Source organism: Hevea brasiliensis, chromosome 10 (assembly GCF_030052815.1).
Source record: "Hevea brasiliensis isolate MT/VB/25A 57/8 chromosome 10, ASM3005281v1, whole genome shotgun sequence".
NCBI lineage: Eukaryota > Viridiplantae > Streptophyta > Magnoliopsida > Malpighiales > Euphorbiaceae > Hevea > Hevea brasiliensis.
The window spans coordinates 72,929,629-72,940,641 of NC_079502.1; positions in this window are offsets into that span (position 1 = coordinate 72,929,629).

Sequence of the window (11,013 nt, forward strand, 5' to 3'; positions counted from 1 at the left end):
TGACCACAATGCCCCTGTTCGGGTTGCATTCCTGATTTTTTGGTAACACCGAGTTTTGTCCGTTTTTCAATTTCTCACTTCTCTTTGTACTAATTAATTAATTTTTCTTTGATATTTATAATGGTATTTATACTTCAATAGGTATCTATCTAAGTCCTAAAAAATATTTTTCAGGGTTCCCCGCGATCCAGGGCTAGTCAACGATCCACGCCGTGACTTCCCGGTGCGGTCACCCATCGCTAGGGTTTTCGGCTCGCTTAACTTGGTTACATTTCTTTGCTATTATTTTGCCTTTGTTTTTCTTGTATTTTATTTTCTTGTATTTCATTATTTTCTGTCTCCTCACTCATATCGAAGTGTAGTTCAAGGTATCCTAGCTATCCGGACAACACTGGTCACTGGAATAGTAGAACGCACTACCGAACTTAGGGGTGTCACTGGAACAGTAGAACGCACAACACAGGTAGGAATTAAAATCATTTATTCAAAGCTTAAAAACTAGTAAAAATTTTTGTCCATTTTTATTTTTTTGCAAATTTTATAAAAATTTTAACAGAGTTCTGTTTGTATTTGGAGAAAACAGTTCTTCAAATACCTAAAAAAAAGCACTTCCAATAATTTCCTCAACTCCCAACCTCCAAATAATCTCAAATCAACACAATTCAAATCATTTCAAAATAATTCCACAATCCAATCAAAGTTTATCATCTCAAAATATTTCATAACTTCATTCACAGTGCATAAAATATGAAATTCACAAATACAAATCTTAATTTACAAAAGGAAGTTTCAAAAATAATATTATTATAATTTATTATACAACTGCTCAACTTTACATTGATACATAAAACATTGCAATATTTACATCAAAATAACTACAAGGGTATAAAACAATACCCATACAAAAATTTCAGGGTAGTCCTCAATATCAATAGCAGCTCACTCTACTGCCTTCTCCTTGCTCTTATCTGCGACAGCAAAATAAGCTATCACTGAGTATAAAAATACTCAGTGGTGCACAATAAAAATTTGAAATACAATATATAAATCATTCATTGACAAAACACAATTTAAATGTTGCACAATTAAATTCACAATTTATCAAAGCTCATTATAGCAAAATTTTTGGGTCAAATAATTGAATAAACATAGTGTTGCCAATTCATACACAACTTAAGCCATGACACAAAATTTCCGATCAATGCCGTGTTGTACACCACGACAAAGCAATCTACAACCCTACAAATCAAAATCAATGGGGGAGGTGGCTAGCTAGCTAATGAGTACTCATCCGATCTATAACCTCAACCAGTAAACCAGAGAGGGAGGAAAAATAATTGATCTCACCCCATGAATGGAGGAGGAATAATAAGGCACTGTCATGCTAAGTGTGAATAAAAAATCTATTTCAAACATTTTATTCAAATAATTCATGAGGAATTCGATAGATTTCCAAAGTCATAGTTTCACTCACAAAGTGGCTACACAATTCATGATTGACACAAAATTTTCATAAATCAAACCAATTAATTTTTCAATGACAAAAATACTCAAATAAGGTTGATTGTGCACAAACCTGACGTGAGTCACCTCTAGGCCTTGACTCAGTTTCTCAGACCTTCTAAGTCTTTTTCAGCTGAAACACACAGTTTCACAGTGTTTCAGTACCATAACTTAGCATAAATCCAAAAATAAATTTAACTTCACTTTTACCTAGCTTATATCTGCTAAACTCGGCGTTCTTTAAAATTTGTGTTCGGGGTTACTATTCACTACACTATTCAAGTCAAATTGTTGACTTTCTATGGCTTAATAGGTATGGGAATTCCAACTTCACCCACATACCACATTTTGGCCACCAAACTTGTTGGTTTTGGTCATTTTCTCAAAACTTAAGTCCTTTAGGCAAAATTGCAAATTTTCAGTTTTAGTGCCTTAGGTTACACTGTTCCATTGGTTATTTTACTGCTGGAATTTGGCAAAACTTTCTTCATAGAAAATGTTCCATAATGTCTTAAGTTTATTCTTGTTTTCAAATCACTCCAATTGGAGTTTTGTAGCGCAAGTTATAGCCATTTGAACCATGACTGCCGGATTAGACTCAACCCAGAATTCTGGGCAATTTTTGGTGCTGGCAGTTTTGGGTCACCAAATTGGGATGGCCAAATGACTTGGTTAATGGCATAATTTGGGTTTGTGTTCTTCATGAAAGTTTTAGGTCTATATCTCGTCTAACCACTGGTAACATTTTAGGTCAGTTAGACTTTCCTAGCTCAAGTTATGACCAAATGAACAAATATTGTTCATTTGGTCAGTTTGTACATGGCAGACTGTGATTTTTCAAGTTTGGTCAATTTGTTCACTAGGTTTTGGTCACTTTTTGGGCATGCTTCCTAAATGAAAATTGTGTCATTTAGTGTCTATTTTCAATCCCAATTGGTCTCATACCAATTGGACTTGTAAAATTTCATTTTTGGTCCTTTAAAGATAACCCGGTCATGCTACCAGCAGCATGACCACACTCAATCCGAATTTGTCTTTGATTCAAACACTTCTAACACACTTAATTAGGTCAAAAATGACCATTTCTCACTTCACATTAGGTCAAAGACACCATTTACAAGTTTCTCACATTTTTGTCTCTAACCTTAAGTGTCCCAAAACCCTAAGTTACTAACTTGTTGCATTTCACTACATTTAAGCATACCAATCTCATTAGCACATCCATACAAGCTTGCCTACCATTTAATTTCAATGAAAACTCAAACATATACATAGTAACCCTAGCTGGCCGAAATTCAGTTTAGTCCCTCAATAAATTTTTCTTTTCATTTTAAGTTTCTTTACAAGTTAACCAAGCTAAAAACACAACAAATAAACTAATTTTTTACTCTCTAATGCTTCCTCAACATATAAAGAGAATTTTTAATGTTGGGACTTTGTGAATTTATGGAAGAGAGTAGGGAAATCCAAGCTTTTTTTCTCTTAACAATGGTGGAACAAGGTGAAGGAATGGAGAGAGAGATGGGGTGGCAAGTGAGATGAGGAAGATGACTTTTACTTTTTTTTTTTCTTTTTATTTCTTTTATGCAATTTATCTTATGGAAGACCCAAAATCCATTTAATCAAATTATTAATTATGGGATTTATGGCATCATGCATGATGTCATGCATGATGTCATCTCCCTACACCTTTTTCATTTTCTCTTTTTTTTTTATTAGTTCTTTAATTTAATTCTCGATTCTAAAATTTTCTTTTCTCTAACTTTATTTGACAGTTAGGTCAGGAGTCATCTCTCAGGGTCAAATGACCAAATTACCCCTCACCGATTCAACCCGGTTTGCAAATAATTCAATGTTTCTTCCGACTCCCTCACCTAAATATTTGACTGACTTAACAATTCTTTTTCATGATTTTCTCTTTTTCACTATGTTCATAATAGTCCTAAGGACCGCGGCGTCACATTTTACAGTTCGAAATTTGAGTTTAAATCGATTTCGCAGTCGTTCCCGATAAGGTCACCCATCGCTGTCACTCTCAGCTCGTTTAACTTCTTATGTTCCATTTTTCTTGTTTATACTTAACTAATTGGCAGTTACTAATTATTTGTGTTTATAGCTTATCTAGTTGTCTTAAGTGTGGTTATAATCCCCTTAACTGTCCGGTCCGACTCCGGTCACCAGAATAGTGAAATATTCCAGGCTATACAAATGGGGGTGTTACAATTCATCCCCCCTTAAAATAAATTTCGTCTCGAAATTTTACCTGGTATCAATCTCTGAACAGCTGTGAGTGTTGTCTCCTCATGTCCTCCTCTAGTTCCCAAGTAGCCTCCTGGCCCGAATGATGGTTCCACAGCACTTTTACCAACGGTATCTACTTGTTCTGTAGCTGCTTCACCTCATAAGCCAGAATCTTTACGGGTTCTTCCTCAAATGTGAGGTCTGGATTCACTTCAATTTCTTCCACTGCTAGTACATGAGATGGGTCTGATCGATACCTCCTTAACACAGACACATGGAAGACATTATGTATCTTCTCCAACTCTGGAGGTAGTGCCAAACAATATGCCAAAGGACCCACTCTTTCCAGAACCTCATATGGCCCAATGAAACGAGGACTCAGTTTCTCCTTTTTGCCGAATCTCATAATCCTCTTCCAAGGAGAAACCTTCAGGAATACTTTGTCACCCACTGCATATTCAATATCCCTTCTCTTCAAATCAATGTAGGACTTTTGATGGTCTGATGCAGTCTTAAGTCCACCTCTGATCACCCTGATCTTCTCCTCAGTTTGCTGAACAATTTTGGGTCTAATTATCTTTCTTTCGCCCATGTCATCCCAACACAATGGGGTTTTATATTTTCTGCCATACAAAGCTTCATATGGGCATCCCAATACTGGATTGGTAGCTGTTATTGTAAGCAAACTCAATCAAAGGCAAGTGTGTATCCCAATTGCCCTCAAACTCAATCACACAAGCCCGTAGCATATCCTCCAAGATCTGAATTACCCTCTTAGACTGGCCATCTATCTGTGGGTGGAATACAGTACTAAAGTTCAATCTAGTTCCTAGGGCTCTCTGAAGACTACCCCAGAATCTAGAAGTGAACCTAGGATCTCTGTCTTATACAATGGATACTGGCACTCCATGAAGTCTCACAATCTCATTGATGTACAACCTAGCCAATCTGTCTAAATTATAGTCCATTCGGACTGGCAGAAAATGAGCAGACTTAGTCAGTCTGTCGACAATGACCCATACTGCATTATGACTCTTCTGTGTCTTTGGAAGTCCCATCACAAAATCCATTGTTATTCTTTCCCATTTCCATTCTGGTACTGGTAGTGGATGTAGCAACCCAGTGAATACTTGATGCTCTGCCTTTACTTGCTAACAAGTTAGGCATTTGGAAGCAAACTTTGCCACATCTCTTTTCATACCCATCCACCAGTAATGCTCCTTTAGCCCTCTATACATTTTTGTACCACCAGGGTGCATGGTAAAAGGAGACTCATGTGCTTCTTTCAAAATGATCTGCCTCAAATCAACATCATTAGGAATACACATTCTGCCCTGGTGTAGCAATAGACCATCATCTCTTATTAAGAATTCTGGTTTCTTGTCCTGCTAGACTTCTTCCAATAGTTCTGATACTTCTGATCATTCTGAGCAGCCATTCTAATCTGATCAATCAATACTGGCTGTACATGCCATGCAACTGCTGTCTGCCCATCATCATTAATGATCTCAACTCATGTACCATAGATAAAGGAGTAACCCGTATACTTGCCATAGTCTTGTGACTTAAAGTGTCAACCACAACATTAGCTTTCCCTAGCTGATAGTCTATCAGACAATCATAGTTTTTTTATCAAATCTAACCATCTCCTCTGTCTCAAATTCAACTCTTTCTGGGTGCCCAAATACTTCAAACTCTTATGATCTGTGTAGATGTAACAGTTTTCCCCATACAAATAGTGTCTCCAGATCTTAAGAGCAAACACAATGGCTGCAAGCTCCAAATCATGTGTCGGATAATTCCTCTCATGCGGTTTCAGTTGGCGTGATGTATAGGCAATGACATTCCGATCTTGCATCAACACACAACCTAGCCCATTGTGAGAAGCATCGCTGTAAACTGTATATTCTTTACCCGGTGCAAGTAAAGTCAGGACTGGAGCCTCAGTCAAACATTTCTTAAATTCATCAAAACTCTATTGGCATTTATCCGTCCACTGAAATTTCACATCTTTCCTAAGCAGCTTGGTCAATAGAGATGCCAACATGGAGAATCCCTTCACAAATCGATGGTAGTATCCAGCTAAACCCAGAAAACTACGAATCTCAGTGACATTTCTGGGTGGCTTCCAATTAAGGACAGCTTCTATCTTGCTAGGATCTACCTTAATACCCTCTGCTGATACTATGTGCCCCAAAAAGTATATCTCCTTCAGCCAAAATTCACATTTCGACAATTTGGCGTATAGTAGTTTTAGAAATACTCTGCTCTTGTACTTTTAGCTGATAATAACCTGATCTCAGGTCAATTTTGGAGAACACAGCTGCACCCCTCAACTTATTAAATAAGTCATCAATGCGGGGCAATGGGTATCTGTTCTTTATTATCACCTTAATCAACTATCGATAGTCAATGCATAACTGGAGAGTGCCATCCTTCTTCTTTACAAGCAATAATGGCGCTCCCCAAGGTGACACACTAGGGCGGATGAAGCCCTTGTCAAGCAACTCTTGCAACTGTACTTTCAATTCTTTTAGTTCTGCTGGTGCCATTCTGTATGGCATTATGGAGATTGGCTCCACACCAAGCATAACATTAATTTCAAACTGTACTTCTCTTTCTGGAGGTAATCCTGGCAATTTGTCAAGAAATACATCTGGAAAGTCACATACTGTAGGGATGTCCCTTAATGCTGGACTATCCACTTGGGTGTCTATCACATGTGCCAAGTACGCCTCACACCCTTTCCTAATCATTTTTCTGGCCAGTGCAGCTGAAATGATGTTTGAAGGCAATAACTGCCTCTCCCCATGTATTACTACATCACCATACTGAGGAAGACCAAAAGTGACTGTCTTCAATCTATAGTCAATCATCGCATGATGCCTGGCTAAACAATCCATGCCCAAGATAATGTCATAATATCTGAAGGGCATTTCAATCAAATCAGACAAAAAAGTGTGCCCTTGGATCACCAAAGGACAATCCCTATATAATTTATTTACCGTGACCTCCTGGCCTAATGGACTATTTACTAGCACATCATAATCCATTGGTACACACTGAATAGCAGAAGAACACATCACACTAGCACTAACATATGAATGTGTGGAGCCAGGATCAAATAACACATGTACATCTTGGTTAAGGATGGAGAAAATACCAGCTACTATGTCTGATGTTTCAGCCTCTTCCCTTTGACGCATGGTATACACTCTAACTGGTGCGCCACTGGGTACTGGCTGGTTAACAGTGCTTTGACTTCCAGGAATCTTACCAGGATGCCTACCTCTGCCTCTACCTCTAGCAGCTGACTGTGACCCTCTAGGTGCAGAGACTTGGGCTGATCCCTCAGATGTAGCAGAAGGTCCAGACCGGCGCGGACTAGTACAATCCTCAGGGTGTTTGTTGGGTCTGCTGATCAGACCAGGGTGGTCTTTGGCCAGAGAATCTGCCTCTGCCAAATCTATGAGAGCTAGATCCCCCAGATTGTTTCCTCTTCCCAGAACCACTCTCAAGTGCTTGTCCAGTAGTCATTCCAGTATTCTCTTTCTCTTGTGTGCCCTTCTTCACTTCCCCTTCTGCTTCTATCCTTTCCAGTTCCAGGGCTTGTGAGATCAACTCAGAGAAATTCTGATGTTGAAAACCCATAACTTGCATTTTCAGATTCGGCATTAACCCAGACTCAAACCTCTTACATCTGTCTCTTGGGGTAGAGGCTAAACTTCCAGCATAGTGCCTCAATCGAGAGAAGTCTCTCTCATATTCTGCTATGGTTATGTCCTCTTATTTCAAACTCAGGAATTCTTGCAACTTCATATCCATATATGCATCGGGGACCCACTTCTATCGAAACTCCCTTAAAAAGTCTGACCAAGTAAGGACTGGAGGTTCTACCAGGCTATGGGGGATGGTCTTCCACTATTCATATGCATCCCCTTGGAGAAGAGATACTAAATATTCAAATTTTAATTCTTTAGTACACTGCAGCTTCCTAAAAACCCGTTCCATTCTTTCCAACCATTGTTATGCCTCCAGTGGATCCACAGTGCCCTTAAACTCGGTGGCCCCAAATTTCATCAATTTTTCATATTGCCTAGCTGAGGGCTGTGGGTGTGCTACAGGTGCTTGCATCTGAGCTTGGGGTGGCACATTTCCCGCCATTTGTTGGAAAAATGCAGCCATCTGCTGTGCAAACTGAGCAGGGAACTGCAGTGCTAGAGTAGGAGCTGGAGTGGCTGACGCACTCACGTTCTAGAGTCTGTGGCTTCCCCTTGAACCTCAGCCTCAATAGATTGTTCTACGGAATGATCTCCTTCTTCCATTCCGTTTTTCCAAAATTTCTACTTCCTGAGATCAAACACAAGGACGTTGAGCTCCGTTAGTGCATATTCATGATGTAAATATGTTATATGTATCAATTAAAGACACTTGAGCAGTTGTACTTGTCAAAGAAATATTCACATTCATAGTCAAAATTTATTATAAAACCTTGCTCTGATACCACTAAAACATGTCACACCTTACTCCTCTGTAAGGCATAACATGATCCCATAGAATACCTAATGAACTACCGAACTTCACCTACCGATAATTCATTAAGTACACTACAAGGGATTTTAAAACTATTTTCTTGCATTTTGGAAGTGGTGAGCATTTTGTTAGAAATTAAAATCATTTATTCAAAGCTTAAAAACTAGTAAAAATTTTTGTCCATTTTTATTTTTTCGCAAATTTTATAAAAATTTTGACAGAGTTTCATTTGTATTTGGAGAAAATAGTTATTTAAATACTTAAAAAAATGCACTTCCAATAATTTCCTCAACTCCCAACCTCCAAATAATCTCACATGAACACAATTCAAATCATTTCAAAATAATTCCACAATCCAATCAAAGTTTATCATCTCAAAATATTTCATAATTTCATTCACATTACATAAAGCATAAAATTCACAAACACAAATCTTAATTTACCAAAAGAAGTTTCAAAAATAATATTATTACAATTTATTATACAACTGCTCAACTTTACGGTGATACATAAAACATTGCAATATTTACATCAAAATAACTACAAGGGTATAAAACAGTACCCATACAAAAATTTCAGGGTAGTCCTCAATATCAGTAGCAACTCACTCTGCTGCCTTCTCCTTGCTCTTATCTGCGACAGCAAAATAAGCTATCGCTAAGTATAAAAATACTCAGTGGTGCACAATAAAAATTTGAAATACAATATATAAATCATTCATTGACAAAACACAACTTAAATGTTGCACAATTAAATTAACAATTTGTCAAAGCTCATTATAGCAAAATTTTTGGGTCAAATAATTGAATAAACATAGTGTTCCCAATTCATACACAACTTAAGCAGTGGCACAAAATTTTCGATCAATGCCGTGTTGTACACCATGACAAAGCAATCTACAAACCCACTAATCAAAATCAATAAAGGAGGTGGCTAACTAGCTAATGAGTACTCATCCGATCTATAACCTCAACTGGTAAACCAGAGAGGGAGGAAAAATAATCGATCTCACCCCATAAATGGAGGAGAAATAATAAGGCACTATCATGCTAAGTGCGAATAAAAAATCTATTTCAAACATTTTATTCAAATAATTCATGAGGAATTTGATAGATTTCCAAAGTCATTGTTTCATTCACAAAGTGGCAACTCAATTCATGATTAACATAAAATTTTCATAAATCAAACCAATCAAATTTTCAATGACAAAATACTCAAATAAGGTTTGTTGTGCACAAATCTGACGTGAGTCGCCTCTAAGCCTTGACTCAGTCTCTCAGACCTTCCAAGTCTTTTTTAGCTGAAACACACAGTTTCACAGTGTTTCAGTACCATAACTTAGCATAAATCCAAAAATAAATTTAACTTCACTTTTACCTAGCTTATATCTGCTAAACTCGACGTTCTTTAAAATTTATGTTTTGGGGTTACTATTTACTACACTATTCAAGTCAAATTGTTGACTTTCCAAGGCTTAATAGGTATGGGAATTCCAACTCCACCCACATACCACATTTTGGTCACCAAACTTATTGGTTTTGGTCATTTTCTCAAAACTTAAGTCCTTTAGGCAAAATTGCAAATTTTCAGTTTTTGTGCCTTATGTTGCACTGTTCCATTGGTCATTTTATTGTTAGAATTTGGCAAAACTTTCTTCATAGAAAATGTTCCCTAATGTCTTAAGTTTATTCTCAGTTTTGAATCACTCCAATTGGAGTTTTTTAGCTCATGTTATAGCCATTTGAACCATGGCTGCCGGATTGGACTCAACCCAGAATTCTGAGCAATTTTTGGTGCTGGCAGTTTTGGGTCACCAACTTGGGGTGGCCAAATGACTTGGTTAATAGCATAATTTGGGTTTGTGTTCTTTATGAAAGTTTTAGGTCCATATCTCATATAACCACTGGTAAAATTTCAGGTCATTTAGACCTTCCTAGCTCAAGTTATGACCAAATGAAGAAATATTGTTCATTTGGTCAGTTTGTATAGGGCAGACCGTGATTTTCAAGTTTGGTCAATTTGTTCACTAGGTTTTGGTCACTTTTTGGCCATGCTTCCTAAATGAAAATTGTGTCATTTAGTGTCTATTTTCATTCCAAATTGGTCTCATACCAATTGGACTTGTAAAATTTCATTTTTGGTCCTTCAAATATAACCTGGTCATGCTGCCAGCAGCATAACCACACTTAATCCGAATTTGGCTTTGATTCAAACACTTCTAACACACTTATTAGGTCACAAATGACCATTTCTCACTTCACATTAGGTCAAAGACACCATTTACAAGTTTCTCACATTTTTTTCTCTAACCTTAAGTGTCCCAAAACCCTAACTTACTAACTTGTTGCATTTAACCACATTTAAGCATACCAATCTCATTAGCACATCCATACAAGCTTGCCTACCATTTAATTTCAATCAAAACTCAAACATATACATAGTAATCCTAGCTGGCCAAAATTCAGTTTAGTCCCTCAACAAATTTTTCTTTTCATTTTAAGTTTATTTACAAGTTAACCAAGCTAAAAACACAACAAATAAACTAATTTTGCAACTTAAATCACTAACCTTGCTTGGAGGGTTTTTAGGCATTCCTTTCTTCAAGTCTTTCTTCTTCTTTTTTACTCTCTAATGCTTCCTCAACATATAAAGAGAATTTTTAATGTTGAGACTTTGTGAATTTATGGAAGAGAGTAGGGAAATCCAAGCTTTTTTTCTCTTAACAATGGTGGAACA